Source organism: Anas acuta, chromosome 3 (genome assembly GCF_963932015.1).
Source record: "Anas acuta chromosome 3, bAnaAcu1.1, whole genome shotgun sequence".
Taxonomy (NCBI): domain Eukaryota; kingdom Metazoa; phylum Chordata; class Aves; order Anseriformes; family Anatidae; genus Anas; species Anas acuta.
The window spans coordinates 101,707,044-101,723,653 of record NC_088981.1 but is presented as its reverse complement, the minus strand read 5'-3'; the positions used below and the strand labels follow the sequence as shown (position 1 = coordinate 101,723,653).

General features: G+C 39.0%; 1 long non-coding RNA gene across 1 annotated transcript in view; it reads left to right on the top strand.

Moving 5' to 3' along the window:
* The first annotated feature begins 668 nt into the window (after window positions 1–668).
* LOC137853085 (uncharacterized) overlaps window positions 669–16,610 on the top strand; it is a 36,858-nt gene continuing 20,916 nt past the window's right edge. The window contains exon 1 of the long non-coding RNA XR_011094227.1: window positions 669–822. This is a non-coding gene — a long non-coding RNA (uncharacterized lncRNA). The remainder of the gene's footprint in view (window positions 823–16,610) is intronic.

Below are 16,610 nucleotides of genomic sequence, written 5' to 3'. Positions count from 1 at the left end.
ACATTGGTTCTCTAGAGCAAGTGAAGAACTAAAGTGAGGACTGAGCTCTCATGAGAGGGGAATCACAGGATTCCTTAATGAAAGTGCAGACCTAATTATATGTTCTTGTCCCTGTGTTCGTTCAGTGTAAGCACTGAAAAGATGAAGCACTGAAAAGTCTCTTGCATGACTTCTGTTCTGCCTGTGAGTACTTTTTGTTATTGCCTCCAGAAAAACTCAGACTAACTAAACTCTTAATCTATGTCTCAGAAACAAGCCTTCACATAGATGACACAATTCCATGTTGCCCTCTGCCTAAAATTCAAGGTAGAGCTGCGCAAGAAATACTGTTCCCATCTAGTAAAACTCTTAGGACATGTTTCTCTGTTTTTCATCCTCCTTTGGGATGATCAGGGATCTCATAAAGTGTTTTGGTAGAGAACAGAAGGGAAAGAAAATGAAGCATGAGGTAAGGGATTTATGTTAAAATCCCCGCTCTGAACAAGTGCACTGTGACTAAAAGAATACATTGATTTGGGAAATAATGAGAGGTAAGGTGTGAGTCGGTGTGAATCAGTGTGAACACAGAGCTTTTCTGCTTCATTTTCTTCCAGTTCCCTAGGATCCCAAAGTTTGAGTCAAATTTTCTGTCTGCTGCTAAGACTTTATGTGAGTTGTTTTTCTCTTTCTGAGGGTTTACTTCTCCATGACAATAAGAGCCTTTGGTGAGTACCTGCCACTGGGAAAACTGCTTCTGGCTAAGAGCAAGCTGATGAACTCAGAAACTTTCACAGACCCGGATTTAGGCTACAGAACTCACAAAGGATTAGGAAATCTATGGAGGTGAGCATTTTCAGTCTAAACACTTTTTTTTTTTTTTTTTCTCTTTGTATTCTCATTTCCTGCAAAATTTCAGAATGTACACCATTATCATAATTTTTCTTTCTTAAAACATTTTTTTGCATCCACACAAGAATCAGAAATAATATATCCAGACTACTTTCCCTGCAAGCAAGGTAAAAGATGGTGTAACAAAGACTGCAATATCTAAACAGCAAATTTTCAGCTGTAAAATCAGGAAGTCTATAAGGTAGATTAATACTTCTTTTTGCATTAACATATAACTCTAATTAACTACTGCTTCTGTAAACATAAGAAAAAATGGACATATCATCATCGATTTTTAAATTACAAGCCCTGTAGTACTTGTTTCAGAACTTTGGACGTTGGACTTCCCTGAATTAATTCTTGCTTGAACTAGAGTATAGCTTGTAGTAAATAATCTAATCTCAATAATTTATTTAGCAATTCTTAAATAACAGGATTGGGGCTACATTATGCTAAAAATTAAGGCCAACTTAGCAGATGTAGCATATTTTATATTTACTATCACACAAGTGCACCTATCTCTCTATTCATCTCCTTAAATGCTACTGTAGACCAAATCCAAATAAAAAGTGTACCTAAAATATATTTTTATTTCTTTTCAACCCCATAGCTTTTATTTTATTTTATTTTATTTTATTTTATTTTATTTTATTTTATTTTATTTTATTTTATTTTATTTTATTTTATTTTATTTTATTTTATTTTATTTTATTTTATTTTATTTTAATTTTTAAGAAATCAGAACAATTCCTTCTGCGCAGACATTAGCTCCTGTTCTCTGCAACAGACATGCTCAGCTCCAGAAGACTTCCAAGACAGGATCACATTATATGCAATGAATGTATGTATGTATATATGGTATGATGTCACTGATTGCAACTTACACATTCAGACTCTTCACAAGGTGAAAAACTAAAATTAAAGGGTATGGACATGTCCCAAACTTTTGATTGCACTCACCAAATGTAATTTCCAGTGTTAGGAAAGATTAATTACTCTTTTCAGTGTGTATATTTAAAGTCAGTCTGGCATGCATGTTTAAAGTAATAAGGTAGACATCAACATCAGAAAGTTAACGGTTTAATAACAGGTTGCACAAGAATTCCAGGGCTCTTACAGTGATCTGAACATAATTGACAGCTATTATTCTTCACTTAGGAGCAATGGCCCACCCCGGGAGCAATGAACAGACAAATCATATAGTATCATGTTCCTTCTTGACTGAACAACTTTAGGGGCCCATGGCTAACTGCATGGCCTCTTGTTCAGCTGCAAAAGTGTCTTTTTATTTGTTTGAGGAAGTGCACCATTGAATACAGAGGTGAAAGAGAGGCCATTTCTCTTCTCTCTCTCTCACTCTCTCTGTTTTTTTTTTTTTTTTTTTTTTTTTTTCTCTCCTTTTTTGCCTCAGCCTCAGAAAGGTCAGGAGCCTGCTTCATCTGTCATGCTTAATCAGCTGATGAAAACTCTGCTGATGCACGAGGTTGTGGCTCCTCTATTTTAAGCATAAATCTTAATGGGAGAATCGTTCTGTAATTTGTTACTTCCTGAAATGTGGAGCTGCTCTTTTAGGAGTGTGCTGGAGGCTTCTGGTAGCATGGGTGTACAGTGTGTCTGGAGTTCTCCTGGGGCACCACGCTTTTGTTGGCTGATATATGTGACAGCTTCCCAATTGCATATGATAAGGCATGTGGTCCCAGACTTCAGCAGAAAGCTGTAACAAAGGAAATAGACGTCCCAATTGGAATGTGAAGCAAGTCATCATGCCTACAGTTAACAGGATGCTGCTGACTGAAGAACAAAGGCAGGAGTACATCTCAATTGCGAAAAATCAATTGCCCTCATTACCCACCAACCCACCATTTTTCTGATTAAAACTATTTGAAAAACAGGGGAAGGGGGCTGTGTATCTAGTGAAGATTGCAAGAGATGTGCAAGCGTTCAGCTAGAGAGGAGGATGGAATTATACATTGTTGGCACAAGTGCTCCTTTGTCCTGGCTGGTAGGTCTGGCTGAGCATGCAGAGGGACAGATATAGTCCCTCTTTTTTTAGTGACCCATCTCTTATGACTCTTCTGAAATCTTTGTGGTAAATATGGCTTAATACTTATCTATCTATTTATATCCCATGTTATAGTTATTAATTTTCAGATATGGCTTTTTTTGTGTGTGTTTTGTTTTGCTTTCCTTATTCACATAGATTCCAGGATGGCTCTGGAAAAAAAGAAAGGGAAACAATACCTATGGACATGGCGCAGAATTGAAGAACCCTTGATGTGGCCAGTGTCGGGTATTCTGACAGGAAAATGTTTGCTACTTTAAAAAAATTAACAGACCTAGCTGGATTTCAAGAAATGTTTGTCCCATAGGATGACTGGCAAAGTTAAATAGTTCATCTTTGTATTCATATACATACTGAGTTTACCAAGATAAGCATGCAACAAAGAGCCTTCACAACACTCTCCCTCTGCCCTAGTTACATGTATATCTCATGAAACCAGGAGGCATTTCTTACTATATCACAACGTACCAAAAAACCACAAGTGAATGCACAGACGAGCCATGTTACATGCATGGAACATTAGTTAGCTCTCCGCTGCCGTACACAGAATCCAAGGTCCTTTTGCTTACCAGTATATTTTACAAAAGTTGGCAATAATTTCGTAACATTTTGAGGCTACAAATACCACCTCGAGCATTACTTATATAGTGCACATAGAAGCTGCATTTAAATATACAGCCAACTCAGATTGGCAGAAGTATATGTAGAGGATATAATATTTTCTAGCACAGCTCTTCCAAACATACAAGGCTATGACCTCATGAAGAGTCATGATGGCAGTTCTGTTTCCAGTGCTGAGCCAGAAGTTCAGTTCACAACCATGTGTAAAGTTGCAAGTGGAAAGGATTTGGGAACTGGTATTCCAGTGACAAATGCAACTCTGCAAGTTTAAGCAATGTCTCAAGATTGAGTGCATGTGTGCTCATGTGTGTGTGATTCATGTCACTAGTTCTCCACCTGCTGGTGGCATTTTTAAGGCCTATAAACCCTAATGCCCTTGCTATGAGTGATGTGGAGGTTGCCACTAGTTAACCCCATAAAAATGTGCAATCAGCTAATTGGAAAATTCTAATTAAGCCTCTGCTCATGGTACAGACATCCACATGTGAAAGACACTCAGCTTCTCTATACGACTGGCCTGCTTGCCACTGGAGAGCAGCAATCAGGTTGGGCAAGCTTTGCTTTCCCAATCACTGGAGCATGATGGCCCGGACAACTGTGCTGATGGCTGGCTTGTTGAGGGCCGATTTTTCTGCTGCAGCCACCCATGGTTCCTTAGTTCCAGCTGCCTATTCAACCATGTTCCCTGTTCTCACTAATCGCCATTTCAGAAACAAAATGAACGGGGGTGTACACAACTATCATTAGGAAAAACGATGACAATTAAATATAATTAATAAACACTCCTATTACAGGGCATATGCATGCTGTGTGTCTAAACTGGACTGAGTCTGAAAATTAGCACACCTCATTACCCAAATGAATTGGAATTACACAGTGCAACTTCCACTATTAATACAGCTTAAAGAAATCCTCCATTTTTTCTCATGTATATCTGTGTCCAGAAAACGATGTGCTTTTTAGTCAAAGAATATTAGAATGAACATTGCTAATCACATCAGTCCAGATGGTTGGCTCTCTTCTTGCCAAGTGGCAGTATTGTAACCTATTTAATGTGCAATTTACATAAGCTCTGTGTTAATAAAGATCCATGAGCTTGTGGACTTTTCCTTTACTCTTTTCTGTATCTCAGGTTCAGTCCACAGAGGCACAGCATAGTGCTTGCGACTGCCATTGATGCTGGTTGCTGAAGTGAGGACTACTTAGTACCTTGCCCACAACCCTCTGCCCCTGTCTTCTCACAGCAGTATGGGATCCTTTAATTGATCATTATCCCCTTTTGAACTTAAAAGTACAGTTAGGAGCATATATGCCAAGCCCACATAAATCTGTGGTGAAGGCTGGAGTGAAACCTAGAACTATCTCAAAATAAAATTATCCTGTTACTGTGTGCATTCAGCCTGCATTTTCAGACCAGCTGGAATTTGTTAGAATTGTTTTGTGTTTATGGACTCTCCATCTAAACCTTACACAATTTAATTTTCTTTGGAAATTTACTAACTCTGATGCTACTGTGCATCCTGTCCTCCAGTCCAGCTAGAATTTTGTGTGTGGCCAGTCACACTATACTGACAATCAAAACATATTTTCCTGATAGGTGGAATGATGTGCCTAGAAATTATTGTCGGTATCTCTACAACTCACATGAGAAAATATTTTGTAACTGAGAATATGTCTCCAGCAGGTTTGGCAGGTCATACACCTTTCTGTTATCCAACTGTTATGTGGAAAGAAATAATACAACCACAGATCATCTAACATTAAATCACGGGCTTGGCTGTACATCCCCCGCATTTCCTGGATCTTCTATAGATACCTATAGAAAGCAGAAACTCTATTTTTCTAATCACTGCAGAAAGTCTAAGAGGAGGTACTTGTGCTTTGAAGAGCTTGCAGTATGTAAAAATGGGACAGACACCAGGTAAACAAAGAAAACAGGCAAATTTGTTTTGAAGGCCGCATGGAAGTCATAGAAGTCTAGAATCACCTGGCTCCTTCTACAAGGCTGTGCTATCAAGATTAGCAATAAAATCTGACTCATATCTGGAAAGGGGACCAATGCATCTGATTCTTTTCTAATTTATTTGGTTGTTGGCCCACCTGGGCTTGTTCTGTTAAAAGCATTAAAACCTATTTAATTATTCATTTAATGTTTTATACTTTAAATTATCAATTAACATTTCAAAATGTATTAAAAGTACATTGGAAAAGAGTCCAGTGGAGGGCCACAAAGATGATACGGGGCCTGGAGCATCTCCCCTCTGAAGAAAGGCTGAGAGACCTGGGTCTGTTCAGCCTGGAGAAAAGAAGACTGAGAGGGGATCTTATCAATGTTTATAAACACCTGAAGTGTGGGAAACAAAGGGGTATGGACAACCTCTTTTCAGTGGCCTGTAGGGACAGGAGAAGGGGTAATGTCCACAAAATGAAGCACAAGAAGTTCAGCACCAACTTACGAAAGAACTTCGCAGTGAGGGTGACAGAGCACTAGAACAGGCTGCCCAGGGAGGTTGTGGAGTCTCCTTCTCTGGAGATATTCAAGGTCTGACTTGATACAGAGAAACTTTTTATTGCTATTAAATTGAGCTTGACTATTAAAATGAACTTTGTTATTGAAAATATGACATCAGAGGAGACTTTTTAATAGAAAGGATAGTCAGTAGAATCAGTTGACTGGTGGGGTTGTGGGATTTTTGAAATTGGAGGTTTTTAAGAACAGCTTGCACAGAGGTCCGCTGGTCTCTTTAATGCTTTTCAGTGGCATTTCAAGTGAAATTTTTGTTGTAAGTTGTGTGTGTATATTTTTGTATGTACATATGTGCATGTGCAAAATGGGGGTTTAGGAGAACAAATTATTATGAAGCAAGAACCTTACAGATTATCAATTACCAAGACAAGGGTCATTATGGTAATATTTAGCAGTTATATGATAGAAAACGTTAAAATAAACATATCATTTATTTGTAAAGAACCTTGTAAACTTCTCCTGTGCACAGCTTGTCACACAGCTTAAGGTGACACTTACCTGTCTTTGTGAACCTAGGGAAAGCCAGTGAAATCCCCCCCCAAGGGATTTCACAGAATGCCTGGTGCCAAGCATGGAACTAGCAGATGTACTGCTTGTGCTTAGCATTGTGAGAGTAGACTCAGAAGGTTTTACTGAGAGCTGCAAATTTCTGTTTGGGATTCTTCTGCCTCAGTGTAGAAGCTTCCCTTGAAAGCCTCTGTCAGTCTGGTGTAGCTAGAAGAACTCTTGATTTCTGAGGGAAAGGGGTTAATGGATAGGATGACTCCTCCATGTCCCTTTCTGTGACTTGTGAAAACAAACAACTCAAATTCTCAGTGAGATTATTTTCAATTACCACCAGTCTCAAGACTCCAAGACGCCTGAAAATTTAGGGGAATGTTTTGGTGACAGGAAACTGTCACTTGCATTTCTGACAGACGTCCTGTTTGGTTGCTGTTTTTGCCTCTTTCAACTGAAATGTTGAAATATCCTTTCCATGTTTATGGCAAAGCTGGAGTAACTTAAAAGTGATTTCTTCTAACTCTTAGAAAACGCCCCCAGAGTTTGCCATTGGCTGCTTCTAGTGCCTCCTGCTGCTTTAGCCTCTGTTTTCCTGCAGAATTCTGTGTTTATAGCATTTTAAATCATGTCTCCTTACTAAAGGTGTGAGCACCATTTTATATGAGACGAAGTCTTGAGCACAACCTACATCAACACCTGACAAAGCCTAGAGATTATACATAACCTACATAACAGCTTTTCTGTTACACTTTTGACTAAGATCTCACTCATTTCCTAAACCTTGACAAGACAGACAATCTGCCTTCCCATCATTAGAATCTCATGCCCACTGCTCACCATTACAGTCAGCTATCAATGAACGAGGTGACTGTAAACTAAACTACATTTTCTGGTACCTGCTAGTACCAGCTAAAACTTCTTTATCTCTCTTTATATATATATATATATATATATATATACACAAAATCCCTGATGAATACATGTGCTTAAAAGATTTAGAGTAGGGATTAGAATCTGAAAAATAAATTTTCCTTCACGTTACACATATGCAACCTATTGCCAGGTCAGGATGCATTCTGTCACTTAACACAAGGGAAGACTGGCATGAAAACCAGGATGTGTTTTAATCTATTAATCAAAATTGGTGTAAACACATCTTTAGATCTTGTGCAGACAAGAATGAAAAATCAAGTCCAAGCATGAATAGCTAAAACAAGTTCTTACCTGCTCTCTTTTCTTTCTCCCTCTCTCTTTCTCTCTCGATTATTTATTTGATACTTGGTTGAGATTTTACTGTTGAACAGTAAACAGGGGTCTCTCAAAGGCCATATTTTAGCTCTGTAATGATTATGAGTATTTCTATTGCAGATAAAAAGTCCACAAGAAGAGTCTCCAAGAAGGTTTTCATTTGTACTGGATATTATTCCAACATTTAGAAAGACTTTTCTTCTACAAAGCCTTTAGAAAAGTTTAAGAACCTGAAAGTATTAAAACTTTACCAAAGCAAAACTTCAGTTGCCGTAACATTCAGTTCAACTTTCAGCTGCCAAAGTTTGGACACAGTTGCCTAATTGTAGCAAATATGTCATATGAATGACTGAATTATCGTATCAGTAAGTACTGATTTCTACTTTTGGTTATTCAGATTACTTTTATTGCCTAATCTTACAATTGGTTCTGCCTAAGTAAGCCCAATAACCTTGCTACAGCACTGGTAGTAACTGGTTCTTTTCTGTCTTATAGGGAAGAGTACTCTCATAGGGTAATCTTACTCATAAAAATTATTTCTCTAAACAAAGAAGAATCTCATGTCTCATTAGAAGAATAACATGTCTCATTAGTTTATCCTGTTGAAAAATCAGGCAAATAGAAGGATAAACATATTTCTGTTCCACTTCCTCTGCCTGTTCTATCAGGTTGTCCCCCAGTAGTTAAGAACATTGCAACACCAGAATTTACCAAGTGCCTCTCAAACTCAAAAAAGATAATTTTTTACCTTCTCTTTTATAGCTGGCCTCAGGCTCTAAATCTCCCCATATGACCCTCAAGTAATAATTAGAGCAATTAGTTCGTGCCCCTCTGGGATAATTGCTAGTATAAATCGAGCTGACTTTCCTAAAAGTTTGTTCAAAAAGTAGGTAAGAAAGAAAGGAGGAAATGAGGAAAAAGAAAACACACACACACACACACAAGGGGCAGGAAAAGGCTGCAGAGACAAATAGGCAACAAGAAAAAGGAAAAACAAGACAAGACAGTTTTCCACATTCCATTCCCGTGATTCTGCCTCATTCACAAGCACCACATATATAACATTCCTTCTTGCATGCAACAGGCCTCCCTACCCCAGGTGCCATCAAAAATTATGGGAGGGAAAAAAAGAGAAACTAGAGAAACTCATATCTTAAAAGCAACCCTGTTTTTCATCAAAATGTATTGCTTTAAGGCAACCATCTGACTGGAAAGGGGAAAAAAGAATTAAAAGAGTCCTGTTCTCTACATTTCTATGTAATGCTCAGGCAAAAGAATAACTGAACAGTAATGAGAAGGAACTTGAATTTACCAAGTTAAAGAGAAAAACACTGCAGTGGAATAATTTGTTAGAGCGCATTAGGTGCAGGTCAGTGTAGTCCTCTGTGGTCAGCAGCAACAAAAGCTGAATTAAGCAGAAATTCATTACAAAGCTGGTGCTGGGGCAGGAATGTTGCATTTAATGGTTTCAAAACCTGTCTTAGTTCACAATCAGCATAAGACATGACAATTTAAAATTTCTTTCTGAAGGAAAAAAAAAACAAAAACAACAAGCTATTATTCTATTATATTTCTTTCAAAGCCTTCTGTTTAAACAACATTAAAATATTTTTCAGTTTTGTTTTGTTTTGTTTTGTAGTGTGCAACATACATAGTAAATTTTTGAAGTAAACAAATAGGAAGCCCTCATATTTGATTCATACAGAAATAGGATAGTCTAAACTGTGTCCTCCACTTGCTTTTTTTTTTTTTTCATTTTTTTAAGTGAAAGTGAAACACTGGTGAATTTCAAGAAGCACTCATGTAGACACACATGGAAACATAATGTATTCTCCCAATAATACTGAAGCCATCTCTTCTTCAGAATTTAATTGTCCACTGTTGCTTTACTGCAAATATATTACATAAGTGCGCGCAGTCTAGCAGGAAATACAATGAAAGTAGTTAATATGAGACAATTATCTTGGGCTGTGAAAGAGCAAAAAAAAAAAATCAATAAAAGAATCTTGAAATGATTTCTTGTCACTTGTATAATTGTATAACCCTTCTAATTACATCTCTTTTTCTTCTGTCTATAAGGATACTTTTGTGTCTTCTAACTCTGCCCCTATTTCCTTACAAAAACATCTTAGGACAAGACTGCCATTTTACCACAGTACCACTGGTGAGAAATACTGTGCTTTAGAAATGGAAAAAAATAGCTATGATTCAGAAAATGATTCAACTTCTGCTTTAGTATTGGCCCTTGGGAAAGATAATCATGCCCTGTGTGTAAATGAATATCAGTTTGCGTGGCTCAGCTGCCCTGCTGAAGGGGTTCTGAGAGAGACAGCCCCTGCTCCCCTCTCTTGTGCAGGGAAACAACAGAAGCACAGAGGTTTGGAAGAACCAAGAGCAGGTCTCTGACTTCACTGAACCTATGTCAGTCTGTCTCATGTGGAACATCAAGGCTGAAGATGATCATCCACGAGCAGAAACAACAATTGGTAGGCTGGCTGCTGATATCTGGTAAATCAAAAAAAATTTTTGGTTTGAACATACAGTCAGACAAAAGCACACATGTTGAATACTGGGTGCTTAATAAAAATAATAATTGGGTGTGTTTTGTAGGTTAACAAAATGTTGAGACTGTGGCCTAAGACAAAAAAGTCAGTATAGGCATTGACCAATTATTTAGCTCTTTCCATCCATCATCTTTTTGAGCAATCACAAAAAGGCAGAAGAACTTCAGTGATAAAATATAGGATTAATGCAGTGCTAAAGAATAAGGATAAGCAACACCTAAATCCTCACATAATGCTCTCCTCACATATGGTTAATGCAGTGTGAATTCAAATGAAATACATAAATCTAAAACAGGGAGAGCAGATCATGGCTGACATCAGACACCACAGACATATTTATGTTTTCTTCAGTATTTCCTTTGAGATCAGGAAGCACAGCTGACATACATTCAGATGAAGTAATTTCCTTATCCTTGAAGACCGTATAACGTGTACTTGGTCACTTTAAGTAGGTGAAGCAATATACAACTATTGGCTACATTAATCTCGGTTGTATAAAGGACCTCATGGACCTTTGAGAATTTACACCTTTCTAACTATTGGTATGAAATATAAATGGTACGACTTTAAATTGGTGAGTTAGGATGTCAGGTTACCAACATCCAGCAGCCAAGAATCATGGAGGGCATCAGGTCTTACAAGAACTCTGCTCTGAAAAACATTAATGGGAAAACTCAAACAAACTGTTGTTATGTACTACTCTGAGCTTTGGAGTAGCCTTTAAAGCTTTGCAGGAATCTAAATGAACGGGTTAAATATGTCTAGAATAGAGATGCCAATGATACAGCCAAAAGAGACAACAGTAAGACAAGTGTGAGGTTAGGAACATTTCCTTTAGCTAAAAGTCTAGTAAAGTTTACACAACTCTGCTTCATGGATGAAATGTCTTCCATTTTATTGTTTCTGATTGTTTCTTTTGTGTCAGGGTCTGGGGGAAAGGCAAGCATCGCAGTTAAACCCTGATGAGAATGCATGCTAAATCCCCACATCAAAGTTCTTTCAGTATTTTGCAAAGTCAAGTCCTTCTGTGAAGGTTCAAAAGATGTTGAAAATGTAGAAGTTGAGGGAGGCAATAATGTGAGTGGTAGCACTGATAAGCTGAGTGAGTGCAGGTACATCGCATGCCTTTGTGGGTGTGAAGAAGACTATGTGTGGGAGGACATGGGAGGGATTTAACTTTTCTAAGATGATATCAAACTTAACATCCCATCTACAAAGGATTTTTTTTAGCTTCAAACCTAAAAGTTCTGCACTGCAATAAAATGCAACAACAGATATTTCATTGTTTTGAATCATAAACATAAGGATCTTCCCCTCTTAGGAAGGATCTTTTAAGATTCATTGACAAGAGAACTCTGTACTTACTGTTAAGGGGAACAATGTGCAAGTTCTCAGGAAGATACTAATTTCCCAAAGGTAAACATGTCTATAAAACACCACTGCATTGACCAGTGGCACAGTACTTCAAGAGGGATGATTTCCAGTGCAAATTTTATAGAAAAAGTAGAGACTTTGTTACCTGTTTCCAAGTGTATTTCTTAGCTTTTAAACTAAAAAATGTTTTTGTTCAGTGCTGAAAGTTCAAAGAGCCTGACTACGTGCAAATAAATCTCTGTAACTAGAGTCCGAAGGATGAATCTACCTAAGGATCATCCTTTTACAAGATAGTAGTCACTGAAGTCTGTGAAGCTGGGAATATGATTGTATTTCTCATCTGCACTTCCCTATGTTCAAGCAGTGTGGATTTTACATGATTAGGGAAGAGCGTGGGGAAGTAGTGAATTTCTGAGAGGGAATGTGTCAGATCTATAACTACACAGTGTTAACACACACTTGGGCTCCCACTCTCATCATTCTCTCCTTTACATCACCTGCCTGCTCAGTTGAACACCTTGGAGATGGTGAGACAACATGACAAGAAAGGACTTTTCCAGCTCTGGCAGAACACAGGAAAAGTGTAAATGGGCCAGCTCACACAGGGGATGTTAGGATTTTAGAATAGGACTTAACTACTTCTGCATTTAATTTCTAATGTTCTGCAACACATCAGCCAGGTATACTGCCAATTCCTTCCCAAGCTGCAAGAAGGTTTAACACACATTGGACCATAATCCACTGAAGATCTTAACCAGATGAATATGACCTTTGTTGCATACACAAAGAATTAGATTTCTGCATTTTGCACATAGTAGCTTATTTTTTACCATTGCCTCAGTTTGAAATTGGATTGAAATGAGTCTCCAAATATTGATTCTTCTTACTTCAGTGGTAATTTCAGGTGCTCAGCATCTTTGAAAAAACATGGTTAGAAATACTGTAGGTGATTACCCAAAAGTATTATACTGGATCAGGCACTGAGTCATTTGACCAAAACGTGTGTCTTTGAAGTCTTTAGAACATGACCCAAAACAATTACAGGGAGAATATAGTATGTGCTATATTAAGGCCTTCTAATCCCTATTAGAGGTTAGATAAAACTTCGAAGCAATGCCTTCAAGAGCTGCATTAGCTGTTTTGACTCTAGATTCTTGCCATCCATATAAACATACATTTTCCCTTTAAGTTTTACCACTCATGAACTGCAACTATTTACAAACAGTAAGAAGTAGGTCACTCCCACTTCTTCAGATCCTGAAGCTGTAATGAAGTGTAAACATTAATGCATTCCTGTTGAGCTGATCATAAGTCAATTTTTATTCTCACACCTATCTGTGGGATTGAAGCCTAACCAGCGACTGTATGCAAAGCTATAGACAGAAATGGTTGGAAAGGAATGCATTACAAGACCGCTATTAATCTATACTTTTTTACTGCCCTCTCCACTTTGTACTCTTTCTTTATACCATTGTTCTTTTTGCATTTATTTCCCCTACCATATTACTGGTCTTGCTTAACAGCTTTCATTCCTGTTCAGAAGCTATTTTTCATTCAGTAGCTAATCATTCTTGTTTTCAGTAATATATTCCCAAATAACTTTTTAAATGGGATTTGACCATGCCAAGCCTTTCCTTGAGCATGATTTTCTTTAGGCATTTGAAAATTACAAAGAATTTAGTTCTTTTTAAGCATGAAGAGAATGGACGAACAAAACAAAACAAAAAAAAATCCTGTTGTAAAAACAGCATAGGTACAACATTTTTTGATAGTAGTAAAGAAAAAGTGATTAGAACTCAGAGCTGAAAACTAAAATATTAAGATCCCTTAGTCCCATAAGAGCAACATTTGCTTACTTTAAATTCTGTTATTAATCTGCCCAAACTTATAGATCTGTCTCTTTGTGCTCTGTTAGTAATCAAAACAGAAACACTTTGGATTACAAGTTCTCAAGTTTATTTTGGATACCCTGGACAAGAAATGGTTTATCTTAAAAAGCTAGCAATAGTTACAGCTCCTTTAATCAGATAAATGTTAGTTTTGTCCCTGATTCTCCATAGTTCATCACTTGCCACATCCATGTGAAAGAGATATTTCATGATTCAGCAGTAATGAGATGATGCCTGGAGCTGCAGAGGAGATCTCAGGGAATTTATGCCCTATTTGGCAGTGCTAGTAGGTGAAGTCTCTGGTCACTTTTGTCTCCCTCTGGTAAACTTTAACCCATGAACTGTTTAAATGTCTCAAAGAATTAGGTCCTGATGGCTTTTGCACCTTCATTCTCAGACATAAGCACTCAAGCAGCCTCTATGAATATCAACAGTAGTAACCTATTTGCAGTGAAGGGAAAATATACACTATTGTTGAGCTTAATTCCCTGTGATTTTTTTTTTTTTTTTTTTTTTTATAATTTCCATCGATTTTCTTCTAGCTTTGATGGCTCATAGTTTCACTTCTCTGTTGGTCTAGTAGGAAGTCATTTTAAGCACTGCATGTCTGCCCACAGTAATGATCACTCTAAATGCCATTGTGTGGTTTGGATGTTCACAAATCAAAGCTGCTCTGTTACCTTTCCTGAGCAAAGGTTATAGGTCCAATAATTAGAGTGGTCCCTTGATGCGCACATTGAGATCCAGTTTGAATGCCTCAATTGCAGCGATAAGAATAAAATTATAGCTCTTCATAGAAATCTTTTTTTGATATGGTGTTAACTCTGTATTGCATTAAGTTAAAGTGTGGTTATTATATCATTGGATGCCAGTAGAATTTCACTCATAAGGAAATAAGGGAGTTTCATCCTCTTGGGACATTCTAAAACTTTGTTTAAAGAAAAAAGACCTAAATATATAAAACACCTGGACAGAAGACTTATTTATTTCTTTATGTATTTATTTATTCTGTTTAATAAACAATTATTATTACTAGGCAGGTAGGACAATCTTCCTGTTAATGGGGACCCAGATCAGACCAGCATCTGAACACAGGGCAGCACCTTATGACTTGAGTGGGATTTATACGTGTGCTTAAATGTTCAGCATATACTTATCCACCCTTCTGGAAGAGCTACATTTTGCTGAATTAGGGCCAATTTTAGTGGTGCAGTGCAGTAAAAACAATTACTATAGGAATAAATAAAATGAATAGTGGTTTTAATACTATAAAAATGCTCACATGTATCTACAAGCAAAAAGAGAAAATAGTGGTGCTGACTGAACTGTGGGTAGTCAAAAGCAATGGAGTTGAGTCATGTTAAGTCCTTAAAATACCAAAGGACAGATCATTCCCATTTTGAAGAGGCTGAACTCCTGTGAAGTTCCCATCGAAATAATATTTTAGGAATGAGAGTTATGTGAAAGAAAATGACATTTAAAAACTGTTGAAGACTAAAATCATTTGGTGTATTGGGTGTCTTTGTCTGGGTGTTGGCAGTGCAGACCTGCAAGGATGGCCTCTGAGAGGAGATGCTGGGACCTCCCCGTGCCAGTTCCAGCCAGCTCTAACAGCCCCACTGCAGGGCATGGTTGGGCCCAGCAGCCAAAATGGTGGTGCCTCTGCCAAAATGTACTTAAGAAATGGCATAAAATGCTGGACAATGTGGTGGTTTTACTCTGCTAGGAAGCTGAACTACACCGCTTTCCCACTGCCCTTCCTCAAAGAAAAAGGGGGAGACAATATGATGGAAGGGGCTCAAGGATTAAGATAAGGACAGGGAGATCACCCACCACCAGTTACTATCATGGGCAAAACAGGCTCAGTGTAGGGAGATTATTATAATGTATTGCCATTAGCAGACAGTGAGAAACCAAAAAGCAAACTAAAACCACCTTCCCCCCATTCACCCTCTTCTACCTCCTCCCCCAAAGAAGTGCAGGGGAACAGGGAATGGGGGCTGCAGACAGTCCCTGATGCTCCCTCACAGTCACTCTATGCTCCTGCTTCATGTGGCATCCCTCCCAAGGCTGCCGTCCTTCCTGAACTGAGCCTGCGGGGGCTGCCCACAGGCAGTAGCTCTTCAAGAACTGCTCCCACATGGCTCCGTACCATGGGGTCCATCCGTCGGGAGCAAACTGTTCCAGCACATGTCCCCCACAGGCGGCAGCTCCCACAAGACCCCCTGCTCCTGTGTGGGCTCCTCTCCACGAGCTGCAGCTCTGGCCCGGGGCCTGCTCCTGCCGGGGTTCTCCATGAGCCGCAGCCTCCTCCAGGCCACATCCACCTGATCCAACCAGGGCTCCTCCATGGGTTGCAGCATGGAGATCTGCTCCATGTGGGACCCATGGGCTGCAGGGGGACAGCCTGCTCCACCAGGGGCCCCTGCACAGGCTGCAGGGGAACTTCTGCTCCAAGCCTGGAACACCATTCCCCCTCCTTTTGCACTGATCTTGAGAGCTGCAGGGCTGGTTCTTTCACATTTCTCACTCCTCTCTCTCCCAGCTGCAGTTGCACAGCATTTTTTTTTTCTTTTTTTTTTCTTTTTTTTTTTTTTTTTCTTCCCCCCCACACCCTTTTCTTCAATCGTCTCTCCCAGAGGCCCAACCAGTGTCTCTCACTTGCTCGGCTCTGGCCACCAGCGGGTCCTTTTTGGAGACAGCTGAGCTGGCTCTGATCTGACATAGGGCAGCTGCTGGGCTCTGCCCACAGAGGCCACCCCTGCTGTCTCCCCACTACCAAAACCTTGCCACATAAGCCCAGTACAGACTGGCAGAAGAGCAGGGAACAAAAAGAGTGTGAAACAGCACAGGGAGAACCAATATTAGAGGAGGCGGAGCATAGCAGAGCAGGTATCCCCTGCAGTCCATTGAGAAGCCACACTGCAGCAGGGAAAAAGAGTGGCAGAGAGGAACCC